The sequence below is a fragment of the Coptis chinensis genome, chromosome 3 (assembly GCF_015680905.1).
Source record: "Coptis chinensis isolate HL-2020 chromosome 3, ASM1568090v1, whole genome shotgun sequence".
Lineage (NCBI taxonomy): Eukaryota > Viridiplantae > Streptophyta > Magnoliopsida > Ranunculales > Ranunculaceae > Coptis > Coptis chinensis.
The window spans coordinates 16,233,308-16,247,499 of NC_141458.1; the positions used below are offsets into that span (position 1 = coordinate 16,233,308).

At 35.5% G+C, this 14,192-nt stretch overlaps 2 long non-coding RNA genes across 3 annotated transcripts; both read left to right on the forward strand.

Moving 5' to 3' along the window:
• The first annotated feature begins 4,785 nt into the window (after nucleotides 1-4,785).
• LOC147508231 (uncharacterized) lies at nucleotides 4,786-5,835 on the forward strand. The gene is made up of 4 exons (XR_015216328.1): nucleotides 4,786-4,849; nucleotides 5,253-5,305; nucleotides 5,461-5,573; nucleotides 5,662-5,835. It is a non-coding gene; the product is annotated as an uncharacterized LOC147508231 (long non-coding RNA).
• Nucleotides 5,836-6,909: 1,074 nt separating this feature from the next.
• LOC147508232 (uncharacterized) lies at nucleotides 6,910-7,793 on the forward strand. 2 transcript variants are annotated; one of them, XR_015216330.1, is made up of 4 exons: nucleotides 6,910-6,974; nucleotides 7,074-7,181; nucleotides 7,272-7,360; nucleotides 7,722-7,793. It is a non-coding gene; the product is annotated as an uncharacterized LOC147508232 (long non-coding RNA). The 2 variants fall into 2 exon arrangements; XR_015216329.1 differs by lacking the exon at nucleotides 7,722-7,793 and having other exon boundaries at nucleotides 7,272-7,584.
• Nucleotides 7,794-14,192: the final 6,399 nt, after the last annotated feature.

A 14,192-nucleotide genomic window follows, 5' to 3' on the forward strand; every position in this document is an offset into this window, starting at 1 on the left:
TAACTACCTTCCTCTCCTCCACTTCCTTAGTCAGCACATCCTTCAATTAATTTTTGAAGTAAACAAGGATTTAGCAAGTCCAAATCACAACAATTAGCATTCATGTCTAACATTAAAACATAAATAATAAACGATTAGAAAACTTACAATATTTTCAGCCACTCTTTCTATAGCAACTTCAATGCATTTTCATTTTCTTGAGTAAGCTCTTTTCCATATTGAAGACCTTCAATTTTTTCCATTGAAAGCTGGTCCCAACTCTTTTTTCTATGGTTACAAAATAATCACGCAAACGACATGGTTAATACGATGCATGTCTAGGGTGTCTTCAGAAAATAATTCGCGTGTTTTTTTTTTATTTTTTTTATTTTTTCTGGAAACAGTAAGTTAGTATCCTATTAATGGAAATCAACCACAAAAACAAGAAGTTAAAAAACAAACAAACAAAAGAAACCAATCAGTACAACACAACATGTGCTAGTGGACGTAAAGGAATCCTCACTAGGTTAGACGAGCAAGAAAAACTAATCTGAAACACAAGAATCAGGCGACAGCTCCACGATGAGTCTAAGAAATACAAGTCAAAGTTGGCTGATACCTACTCTCTACAGAAAGATACCCGGGACTTGGTGTGGAGAATACATACTTCTAAAGATAAACAATGGTAAAGGGCCTTTGGAGATATAATGGTGTTGAGCAAGCGATGTGTTCTAAATTGCTATGATTTACTCAGAATAAATCCCTGGAAGATTGGTGACCAATATAATGCAACACTATCTCTTCTTAGCCCAGGAAGAGGGCCAACATAAATGCCATAAAGATGCATGCAGGATTCTACAAAGAACCAATACAATCAGGCCATACTAATCCAATCAAGAAAGAAACATAGAACAAAATGGGGAGAATTATAATAAAGAGTATGGGCAATTCTATAAGCTTGCCCGGTGGCTATGATTCTTTGCTTGAGGGCATAACCACGATTACCATGCTAGTAGAACCACTTGTACAAATCCAATATTATGAGCAGGTATATCAAGATGTATTACTGACCATAAATCACATATAACAAACCATATTAAACAACTTGTACAAACCATAAATCACATATAACAAACCATATAACAAATCATTTTTCTCTCCTAAGTATAAAAGCAAAGGAGGCTTCTTTGTAGTCAACCATATTAAACAACAACAATCATACCTTGTATATCATCTCACCCCCGATTAATCCCACCAAGAACCTTTATCGCTTCGAATGCACCGAATCAACTCTCGAAGCATATATCTTAACACCAGCCTCCAATGTACAACTTGCCTACACACAAAAACAAAACAAAACAATAAAAAAAAGACCCAACATTTAATAAAAGAAAAAAACTTGAGTGGGGCGCACCTTTTGGAAATTAGTTTCTACGTCATTATCATATTGAGTATCAATTCTAATAATCTCACACATATGATCAATCAACCTTAACTCCCAAGTATTCTTCTGATTAATCTTATTCTCACTTGCTAATTTAATACAGTTTGTGAAAAGTTCAGTAATTTGCTCTTTATTGAAACATAAAGGGTCGGGTTAAGATTGAAGTGGAGGAGGAGAAACGACAAGAATGGATTTGCGACGAATGGCTGTTGCACGCGCACGTGCACGTTCTAGTTGGTCGTTGTTTGAGAATAATAATGGACTCGTTGGTCCTCATCCTCCTCCTCGTGTTGGGGTGGTTTTTTGGGTTTCTGTCATTGCTTTTGATTTTGAGGTGTGGTCTCGTTTTTTCAAGAGAGAGAAGAGGAAATGATTTTGAGTTTTTTCAGTGTGTGTTTTTTTTCCCTCCTCAAAAATTGAATATGAGAAGCTTTTCGGGTTGGGCTTGCGAGTTGGAGGCCCAATTTAATAGACAATGGATTAAATCCATTAAGTGTATTTTTTTTTTTTTTTTCGCGTATTTCACTATTTGGCATAAAGTCATAAACCACAGTAGAAAGTGGAAAATTTATATACCACTGTTTATGTTTAAGGTAGTGGGGATGTGGAGTACTCTCATGCTGAAAAAAAAACTAACCATGGTATATGGCCCAACTTATCCCACGGTTTTCATGTAACTGTGGCATATAAACCAATGACCAAAGAAATTTCCGCCGTGGTATATAAGTATTTCCCACGGTTTTTGAAAGAACCATGGTATAAACGTTTTTATTGACCGTGGTATATGTGTCATTCTGTAGTAGTGGTTTGGTTTTGGATCTGTCATAGTGTTTTGTGTTTATTTAGGTTCATTTAGAGGAGAGATTAAGCACTCCGCTCTGATACTATATAGAATTAAACAATCAATCAAAGAGACAAAACACAAGAATTTATAGTGGTTCGGTGCCAATGTGGCAACCTACGTCCACGGGAGAAGAAATGTGTTTATTGCTTGATTGATTTAAGGTTGTGTTACAGAGAGTTATATATAGCACAACATGAGTGCACATTTGTATCTCTTGTTTCTAAAACACACGAATCTATCGAACCTTATAGAAAACACACAAATTTATCGAATCTCTGTCACAACCGACTAGGGCGCGCCCGCGCGCGTTCATTATGTGAAATATAAGCGCGCCCGCGCCTTCATGTCTGTCTCTGACTTCTCCCACAATATATGTTTTAATGCTCGCAATGTGTGGAATGTCGACTAAATGTATTAGTGGACTAGTGGTTGATTATATTCAACTACGTATCATTCTATGAATAAATTCAATGTTTACTTGCGTTGAGAGTAAAAGAAAACTTAAGTGTTAAAAGGTGGGTGCAGTCAATAACATTTAGGGACTCTTTTGTCCAACTGAAAATATTAAAATTAAGAGGGTGCAATATGTAATAGATCGAGTGGGTGCCAACATCACGACCCTTATGGATATTCATCACGGTGTACAAGATTAATGCCCAGAGATTATTCTTTTCCTTCGCCTAAAAAAAAGAGATTATGACCAAAAAAAAATAATGAACTTTCACTTTGGTTTCAAACAAAGTAACGTATTTTTTTTTATTCAAACAAACAACGAACTTTCAAAAAGTTTCAATTTAGACATTCCGTTCAATTAATCAAACGGGGTTAGTTAGGTTTTTCCCCAAATTATTTTTGACTGATATTTTGCACAAATTAATCCGATATTTCGCACATACCACTACACTAATATTTCAAAAAACATAAACCGGATTCAATTTTGATTAATTTGTGCGAAATATCAACAAAAATGATTTGGGGAAAAAAACTTAACTGATGCCGTCTGAATAATTGGACGGAGTGTCTAAATTGAAACTTTTTTAAAGTTTGTTGTTTGTTTGAATAAAAATACGTTACTTTGTTTGAAACCAAAGTGAAAGTTAATTGTTTTTTCCTTTTTTTTTTGTCATAATCTCAAAAAAAAAGAAAAAGAAAAACAGAAAACTTATGGCTGAGCTCTCAATCTCTCATAGTGGTACTTCACCAATTTGTATTGTGTAAATAGTTTCGGAGATACCTCCTGCCTATATTTAGTTCCTTGGAGCATTAACCGTATTTCTCCAACATTAATCTTATTTATAATGGGAAAACTGCGGTTTATTAGTTCCCCTATTTTCGGTTTTAAACCAATTTTTTAAATCAAAAGAGTACTCGAAAGTTTCACCCATAAAATTTTCACAAAACTCATGTACATTTATTCAACAAAAAACGGAAAATTCCGCGTTCACAAAAGGCACCGTTTCGCCCCCATTTTCCATCTCTCTCACTTCTCCATCTCTGTTTCTTCTATTCCAAACTCCAATTTTTTATTTTCTCCTTTGTATCATTTTTATATTCTCTTCTCTTCATCTTATTATCTCTATATCCCCAAACTCCACTATTTTCTCTCTCTCATTTTTGTTGGAATTTGTAACCGGACACAATGGATGAGGTTAGTTTCAACAACTTTTACTTTTTCCATATTTTCTATTCCTTTCTAAGCCGGTTTATATGGCGGACTTCATATTATTCTTCTAATTTTGCTTACTGCCCTTCATCTCGATTCGATCCCAAATACCGTCCAAGGATAGGATAATCGGGTTTTATAGATGTTGCCTTAATCTTGGGTTTGAGAGTGAAAAATATCCCCGACTCGTTTCGTTTTACTCATGTAGAGTCAAAGGTGCCTCTGAATTTAGGCAGCGGTATTTCAAGGATGATGTGGTGTCCGCTGAGAAAATTCTTGCAGCAAGGGATAAGGCAAAGGGCAATGCGAATGTTAAAGACGTTTATCGGTTGAATCGGCTTTATGTGTTAGAAGTGTTCATTGTTCCTAGCCTTTTGAGGATGATCGACGTGAAATATGTTGATTTAGCTGAAGACTTAAGGCTTTTGATGCATTTCCATGGGGAAGAGTTTTGTTCGATTTGCTAGAGGCTTCACTTGAGAAATCTTCCGAGTTTCTCAAGGAAGATACAAGATCATCATATACATTATACGGGTGCACGTTGGTCTTTGTGATTTGGGCTTAATTATCTTCATATTCCTTCTTTGGGTCCATGAGAAAATCAACATTGAAGATTTCCCCAGAGTTCGCGGTTGGTATAACCTTCCCTAGATGGTCATGCAATCTATCACAGTTGAGAATATTCTCCGGGGGAAGGAACTAAATGTCATACAACATCTTGCTCTAACTAAATTTGAGAAAGACAATAATATTGTGCAAGAAGCCATAGCGGTGAGTTTATCTCAGTAGTGATAATATTGAACTTGGGTATATATTTTTCACGTTTTATCTGCACTTACAACCCATTTCATTGCAGTTAGAAAGCGAGGAAACTTTGGCCCCAGATGTTTTAGCAAATGAAAGCGAGGTGGTTCAAAAGGTAATGCCATGTACCCAAGTTTATAAAGAAAGTTAAATATGCAGGAAAACAAGAGCTTATGTGGGGTGTTCAACAACTTGAAGAGGCAGAGAATATTTAGTTGGTGAATCAAAGAAGTAACATTACTGGAAAACAAGTGTAATTTAGCATAGAGTGCTTTTTAGCACACACCATTTCATAATATCATGAAACCATGAGGTAGATAGAAGTATGGCTAATTATTTAGTGGAACTCTTGGATGTTAACTTGACTCCACCATCCAGTTCCTGTGGTAAATTTACAATTACATATATACATTTATCTAACCTTGCATGCATGTGATACACTTTTATTATTCTCAAACTATTTGTGTTTACATGTTACGATTATTTAAAATTTTGGCCCCGATCTGATTTTTATGCAGAATGCCAACTATTGATTTGGAGATGATACATTGCTAGATGGGTTTCCTTAAGGGTAACTCAAAATAACTCATCCTATGAAGTTCAAAATATAATAAGTGAACATGCAAAATATATGATGAGTGTTGATAAAGTTCTATGCTGGGAAATCTTTGTAGGTTTGCTATGCCCCACTTATCCTGTAAGGTCTCACATGCACTTTTCCTGTAGGCATGAAATCTGGTATTATTGGCAGAACAGGCAGTGGCAAAACAACACTCATTCAAACAGTATTCTGCTTAGTTGAACCTATTGCTGCTGGACAGATCCGGTTAATTAAGGGGGTAAGATATGGTTCATTGTTAGTAATTACATCATACTATGAGATATACTAAGAAGCCAACTCTTAAAAATTTGGTTCCATTTTTTCAGCTGAGCAACTATTCCTCAATGAAGGTGGTTATGTAATTGCAAGCCTCACTTTGCCCAGCTCTTTTTAAGGAGTCTGCGAATTTCAACCTGGAACTTCGGTCCACATGTACCTTCTTAATCACGATGTTGAATTTTTCGTTTAATTTTTACCAATTTGTCCTTCCGTTTTATTCACTCATTGCATTTTGATTTTCAGTGCTAACAAAGTAGGTTTCAAAGTTAACTCCAAAATTGGTGATTTTCCTCAAACACACCACTGTTATTGGACACGTTACTTGATGAAAGTTTTGATGGTTTATGTTTCTCATTTAATTTATTCTTTTTTCTTAACTTTTAGATTTAACCCATGACTACATAATATTCTTTTCCATGCTGTACTGCTTTTAGATGATGACACTAGCAATGCTTAATATTGAACTTCTTCGCAGTTCCTCTGATAGTTTGTATCATTATTAATTTTTCCCTGTTTTACTATTTATTTTCCTAATTTTTTTTACGTAGTGCGCTCAGTGGTGTGTATTTATTCCTATACGTCTCATTTTTAAAACATTTAACCCATGACTATCGCCATAATTAATATAAAAAAGTTTTTAGCTCCGCCAATGCAAAATCCTTTCTTGCATTGCTGGTCCCAAGCCCAGATAAAGGAGGAGGGGAAACAACTTTACTATGCTTTTCTATGTTCTTTGATGTACAAAGCCGGAATCACACGACTAATAGCTAAAACAAAAAACAAAGACATGAATAGTTCATTCAGTTTTACTCTTTACTTTTTAGAAATGTTTACATCTTGCTTGGAATTTTGCTTTGAGAACGTATCTTTTTTTGTTTTTCGCAGGAGTGTACATGCCATATTTGACACTGGAAAAGTAATGCTATGTACAACCAATCTAGGTGATGCTATGTGGATATTGGCTGCCACATTATCTGTATGGATTCAGTAACTACATGAATTAAGAATTTGTTCTCCTCGAAGCAGAAAACAGCGCGCAACACTACATTTCAATAAAATACAATCAAAGTTTGACGATTATGTTCCTGCATGCATGTATTTGTAGATAGACTTATATCTTACTTATATTTGTATTTTTATGGATGTGCAGAAATATGTTCGTTCAATCTACCACCTACGTCTTGGTTTTGCCTACTTGGCTTCTCGACCATATACATCAAAATGGTATCTATGGTTGGTGTGACCTGTAACGACTTTCACGGTGTTGGTGTTCGGATTTTCAAACTACGTTCTGATGGAAAAAATCAAATTATACAAACTCAACATGCAAGTGTGGGCTATCCCAAGATATAGTTTTCATGTAAGCCTGTCATATTTCTTCCAACGACTTATAAGCTGTGGATTGTGATTAGTATTTTAAGCTTAATGGTTCTTGATTTGTGTGTGGGACATTACATAGTACATGTTAGAATCTCAAAAAAAGCATATCAATAGCTTGATTGAGAAAGCTATACATGACACTGCATTGAAAGGAACAAAAGTCATAACACTTGACCTACTAAACCAGGTTAGTTCTTTAGTAGCATCTTAAACCAGATACGATTTCTTTTTGTAAGTTATTATGCGTCGGTTAATTGCCTTATACTTCTTTCGACAGGGGGAGGACCTAAACAAAAATGGATGGACAAGTTCTTCATGGCCAGGAGCTGACAGTTGTGTTTGCTGAGGAAACCAGAAAGAAACTTGGTGAGATGAGAGCAAGGGAACGACAGAGATAAACTTGGGATTTATGTTTTTTTTTTTATTCTTTGATACTGTTTTTTGGTTCATGATTTGTTGCTTTGGTTCATGATTTGTTTGATAAGTGTGTTGTGCAAGAGTTGTGATGTACGAGCATATATAGCCCATTAGGTATATCATAGAACAACTGTTACACTTAAGGAGCAAACCCTTAATGTGTTTTTGGGATTTGATTTATGCGTTTCCATACGATTTGTGGACTGACCTTTTTTGGAATTCAAGTGTGTATAGTTCTATTTGCCCATCATCTGACCAGTTTTCCTTATGTTCTCCGCGTGCTTACCTCTTACTTTTAAACTTCGCGCAGTTTGTTCAAGATATACAAGTCATCGCATCAGGACTCATGGATCGGAATGATTTTAGAACTGAAGGAATGACTATAGTTCTTGGTGTACATTGAGAATGCATGGCTATAGTTCCTGTATATTGGAAATGATGTATGTTTTTAACCTGATTCACAATCAACTTGCAGTTCAAGCTTTTGTAGGGTATGTCATGCCTTGGTAGCTTGAAGCAAAATGGCTAAGAGAAATTAAAAAGTTTCAGGAATGAAGGATTAGGTACTCATAAATGGCATGAAGCCAAACGATAACCAAGTAGGGAACAACGTCAGGCCATACTTTGTTACAAGAACAGAGATCCCTTTCACTGTAAATGGTAATGTTAATGGAAAAGCTAATATTTGCCAGCTATTCTCTTGACGAAAATGTTCCACGAGACTACCATTTGGGTCAATATTTATATAATTCTCTGCATCCTTGCAATGAACCATGCTACAGTAAGCCCATGTCAAGAGACTCTGCACAAACACCATTCATCCAATGCAATCAACAGGCAAAATATCTTAAATCAATGCTACATAAAACGACCATTTACCCAATACAATCAATACATAATGCTCCTCGGAAAACCAAGCCACCACTACCAAGTACAATGACATATCACCAACCAATTCACAGCGTCACCACCAAATGGCAATCGACGACAGGTGCCAGCGTGGCACTACTTATGATTTTGCAAATACTTATGCCTTATGATTACCCACAAAAGCAACCAGCTTTTTAATCGTGTTTAATACTGTAAAAATATAGTGTATTGACATGCACCCATGCAAGATCGAACTACAGACCTTCAGTTTACAAGACTGATCTACCACTGAGCTATACTGCCTGTTGTTTGCCTTGTCAATTATTGTTTATAATGATTTTTAATAAACATTCCATTCCATGTTTCAAAGTTCAAATGAAACTCCGGCATAGAACCTAATCACCCAATTGCAAAGTCTTCAGCTAAAGTTCAGCATCCGTAGCAATCCATGATTCCATGAATCGAATATGTCCTGCCATTGGTGAGCAATATTCAATAATGAGTTAGTACATAATGGCCCAAACCAACTCATTATTTTACAATACTCAAGCCTAGAACAATATATAAAATGGCCCAACCAGGTCCATCATGAAATGCTTAATATATGGTGGACCAAGTGATTATTATTTTGAAAAAAGGTGCGTAAAATGGGATGTGCAGGACTGCAAGGCAAGCTGATCCAATTTATCCAATCTAGGGACTAGGGAGGCATACAATTATACAAATTAAAACCGTTGACTATAGTTATTCATGAAATGCTCGAAATTAGCAGCATCGTAGCGCAGCAAAAATCGAATCGAACAAGGAAATACAACTAACATATTGAAGTGTTTTTTTTTCTTATTGAAGTGTTTTGAATCTAAAACATTTTACATAATCCATTCAAACAAATGTAATATGTTACTATTCTAATTTACATGCGTTCATTCCTTTGATTTTTTCCACCCCAATTTTGTAGATGAGGTTTTTATTCAACATGACACCTCTGACATACAAAAGTTTCTGTCTATTAGAATCAATATTAGACTTTTTTATACCAATCCAACAATTTTTCCTTAATGAAAAACTTTAGCATTTTCAATTACACCAATTTGTATCATGGATGTTTCTATAATCAAAATTGTTGCCGCTTTTGACAAACTGTTTCTATAATCATCTACAAATAGCATAACTACTTGACAAACTGCACTCCTTTAACATGCACTCTACACCTTCTTCATTATCTTAATCAAGTGGAAGCCGAAAACCTGCCAAAGTTATGCATGTACATCAATGGAATGTGCGACTAACAATAGTGTGAAACAGATGTAATTCAAATGATGCAACCTCCATACAGATGGTTTGAAAAAAACAACACTTCATCATTTGAATCATTCAATCTCCATACACATAAAATAAGATCCACATTATATGGATAGCTTTGAAATAGTTATCTTGCCACATAGCCATCTTCAGGAAATCTATTATTTACACATTCAATTCACTCCACATATTATATCCGATTTAATAGCTCTATAGAACAAATATTAATGATTGTCCAATGTATTTTTCTAATAATTATATATTGACTAAATTACAAGCGGTTAAATACCTCTTCAATATATTTATTCGCAACATATAAGAGCATCAAATATCGAATCATTACAAAGAATACAACTAGCGTATTGAAGTGTTTTTCCTTATTGAATTTTTTGTGAGACCTCGACCTATATTAATCTAAACCCTATACATGTGTTCATTCCTTTAATTTTCTCCACCCCAATTTCCTTTCCTAGCACGCGTAACGACGCGTGCCGTTACTAGTGTTATATAAAGAAAACACGAATGAGATGTGATTACGTCGTGGGTTTCACCTTAACACTTTCGGATCAGCTAATACAAGCTAGAAGACCTTCACACCCGGTAAGTCCGACCATCACTTTTTTCTCTCTCATTTTGATTATAGAACCAACCATCTTTTAATAACTAACAATTACAGACAAGTAAGTGTACAATTTTTATTTCATTGTTCAACAACCACTTGTGATCTTTGCCAATGTTAAAAAGTTCAATGTTTGTGCTTCCCTAGACTTCTCCTATCGAAGAAGATAAACTCCTAAGAGCATTTCCAATGGGGAGTGTAAACCGATAGAGTGAAAAGTTTACACCCCAAGTGTCAAAAACTCTTTCCAATGGGGTGTTATGCCGTGGGTAATAGACTATTAGTTGATAGAGGGGGTGGGGAATTTCCCATCTAAGCTATTAGTTGATAAATAGTCGGATGACTTTCGAACACACGCGTCTATGTAAAAACTTTTCGGGCATCATCTATCTAGTTCTAAAGTCACAATTTGAAAATTTTAAACTTGGACGACACTTCAAGTGACATCCCTTTTTAATTTCAGTAATTTAAAGAGAGACGTCACTTGAAGTGTCGTCCGAGTTTAAAATTAAACTTTTTTTACACTTCTCCATTGGGAACAGTAGAGAGTGGATATTTATGAGCTATACAATAATTTGTAATTGGGGTTATAAAATCCTAATGGCACCTAGGTGGAGCCTATGTAGAGGTGTAATTTTACACCCCCCATTGGTGATGCCCTAAGAAAAAAGGAGATGGTTTAGTATGTAGTTCGAGGATAGGGACTCTATGACCATAGTGACATGGTATGCTGGGAGACCTTTGTTTTTACTAGAATCACTTTTCCATCAAGAATAGACAATAGACCATGGTCGAAAAAGTAAACAAGCTTAAGTTGATATCTCATTTTGTTCTCTTTCTTTTCGGTGTTAATATGAACAATTGTTCATGAACGTTTCTAAATCACTAAAATTTCATATATATGAGCAAGTCCAATGAGAGTCTGCTAAATTGGGTTCTTGGTGCCACATAGGCCTTTTAGCTTGCCCAACTAAATTTGGCTGTCCAAAATCAAAAAACCATTCCAATCGCCCTTTTCCGTTTTGAAGTGCTAAACGATATGGATGGCATAGTTTTTGTCGTCCATCCATTATTTTGTAACTTCAGTCGAATTGTTTTTGGATAGACGACACAATTTCTGTCGTTCGTCGAAATTTAACACACTGCACGAACGGCAGAAACTATGCCATCTGTCCCAAAACTTATTATGGCAGCTGCTTGACAAGGCCACAAATTTGGCTGGGTTTATCACACCAGCTATATTTAAGACTCTTCTAGGAACTCCATTGAAATGACATTTTGGTGTTTAAGGTGTTATATGGCCTTTTAGCAGCCCATATAACACTCCATTGGACTTGCTCTAAGACGGTATATGTGTGTAGATATATTATTACATTGTTACCAAGTACGGTACGGGGCTTGAGATCTCTACAACCGGGTACAGAGATCATCTCTGTAACCGTGTTATCTCGCCGTTCATTCAAATTCGAGATGTGTGTGTGTGCCTCGATACTTGTGTGTGTGCTCCGAGATGTGTGTGTATGCGTCGAGATACGAGATGGGTGTGTGTGTGGTACAGAGATTGATCTCTGTACCCGGTTATAGAGGAACCGGACTCCCAGTTTAAAATGACGTACTTGAAAAAAACTTAGTTCATATTTTAAACGGAACGTCTAGGAAAAAAAAAAAAAAAAGCGTAAAAAAATGCGGGGCATAAAAAATGGGTTTAAAACTGCAAAACAAGTTTAAAACGTATAATACGTAAAAGAAACAATAAAAACCGATGATAAATAATATGATAGATAAGGAGTTTAATTTTATATAAGAGTGGAAAAAAGAATGGGCAAATAAAACAAAATTAATAATCATACAAATAAAAGAAAATTCAAATACGTGAAGGTATCAAGTTATCAATTACTCATCCAAATACTAGAAGTTTTAGATTTAGTACCAAAACACGACCCTAAATAAGATACTACTAATTACAAAAAAAAAAGTTTTAAACGGAGATTTTCAAAAATCTCGCGATTAAAATGTTTTTAAGTCTAAAACGAGATATTTTGAAAACTTCGGGTTCTAAACGTTACAAGATGTCTTGTTTTAAACGCGTTTTTTTCAAAAAAACACCGAACTTGGTGACAATAGATATATATCAATATGAATCTTAGGGAACATTGCCTAAAGAGATGCATCATGGCACATTTCAAGCTAAGCGGCTCTTTAAAAATTAAAACAAATGGTCCAAGAACTTGAAATGATTATTTTTCACTCCGATATTAACGGATCCAATAGATTGATCTCATTGGTATTACCAAGATAGTTTGGAACAACACCGTATCATTAGATCGATTCAAGATATTCACTCGATGTGGGACCACCACCTTCTCTCGTGAAAGGAAAACCACGTCGCCATCTTAGTATAATCTAATTATATTCCTTTTTAGTATGGTTTTATTTAGGGTCTTTATTTAGGTTTTGGTACTCCAAAATAATTGGTATTTGGGGTTTGGTTTGCAATAATCGACTTATTAGGTTTTAGTCCTCCTGACTAACAGTCAACCAAGTTGACTGTTTGTTGGCTGTTAGTATTTTGTGAATACCCATCATACCCTTATGTGTGTGAGGCATGTGTCAACTCAGGAGGACCAAAGCCTAATAAGTTGATTAGTGTGGATCAAACCCCAAATACCAATTATTTAGGATGACCAAACCTTAAAAAGCACGAAAGAAAGTGGAAGGAGTCTAGTTTAGTTTCCCACTTTTTTCCTACCATATTTTTGAGATTGTGATAATACACGTGTCTGTATAACAATGATTTAGATCGAGTTAATCTATGCAGTATGGCTGTCAGGTTATTGTGTAAAGAAATCATGAAGTACGATTAGATTCAACAAAGCAATAACACAAAAATATCTTCACCCACACTCAAAAGCTTGTAAGAAATAATATTCACCGTCGATATAGAAAGATATAAGCGCATGACCAGCCTTCACAAAATACCTACAACATCACGCGGTGAGTCCTTGTAATAATTGATTCGCGATAAAGAGAACCGTCCCAAATTTAACAGCTATTGAATCGAGAAGAAAATGACACTACTTTCGGTAGATGTTGCACCTCGATGTCCCTGAACTAAAATTATATATCAATGTGTAAACACAACGTTGTTCCGAAGGAAAAGTTGATGCTCAAGAAAACGTGAAGGATATCACTAAAAAAGTAATCATATATAGAGACACAAAAAAAAGAAAGGTTTTAAGGTTTTGGTCCTCCTAACTAATAAATATTTAGGGTTTGGTCCTCCGAGTTGACATGTGCCTCGCGACACATAAGGGTATGATGGGTATTCACAAAATACTAACAGCCAACAAACATCAACCAAGGTTAGGAGGACTAAAACCTAATAAGCCAATTAGTCGCCCCAAACCCAACCGAATGGACCCGTGCAGTCCTATTTAGGAGGACCAAAACCTAAGGCTAATTCCAATGGCGGCAAAACACCAAATATGACGGAAATTTGCTCCAACGGTGCATCAAAACGCTTAACCCCGCCAATGCTATCGGTATAAGTTTATTTATCTATACCGCCAGTTTTAACGATATAGCGCATATGGCGTGAAAGTGTGACTAAAGAAACCTAAGGTACACGCCAAAGGGAGTGGCGGCCATAATGAAAAAAAAAAAAACATTTCCTACACGCCACTCACAATAGCGGCTAGGAAATGTGTCTCTACCAAATTCATTTTCAAAAATTTAGTTTTTCTAATTACCTTTCTATCCATAGTCTTTTACATTTTGGTTTAGGTGACAAAAGAGAGGGAAAATAGAGTTGAAGAAAGGGGCAAAAGGGGAGGTGATGTAGATGCATAACATAATTGGAGCTTTTAGATGCTTGGAAATGAAGATTTTAGCTTATGGAAAGGTTACTTAACAAGTTCTATTAATCAGAGTGTGTTGTTAGGGTCAATATAGCAATATAAAAATAGGATAAATAATATGGACGAAAATAAG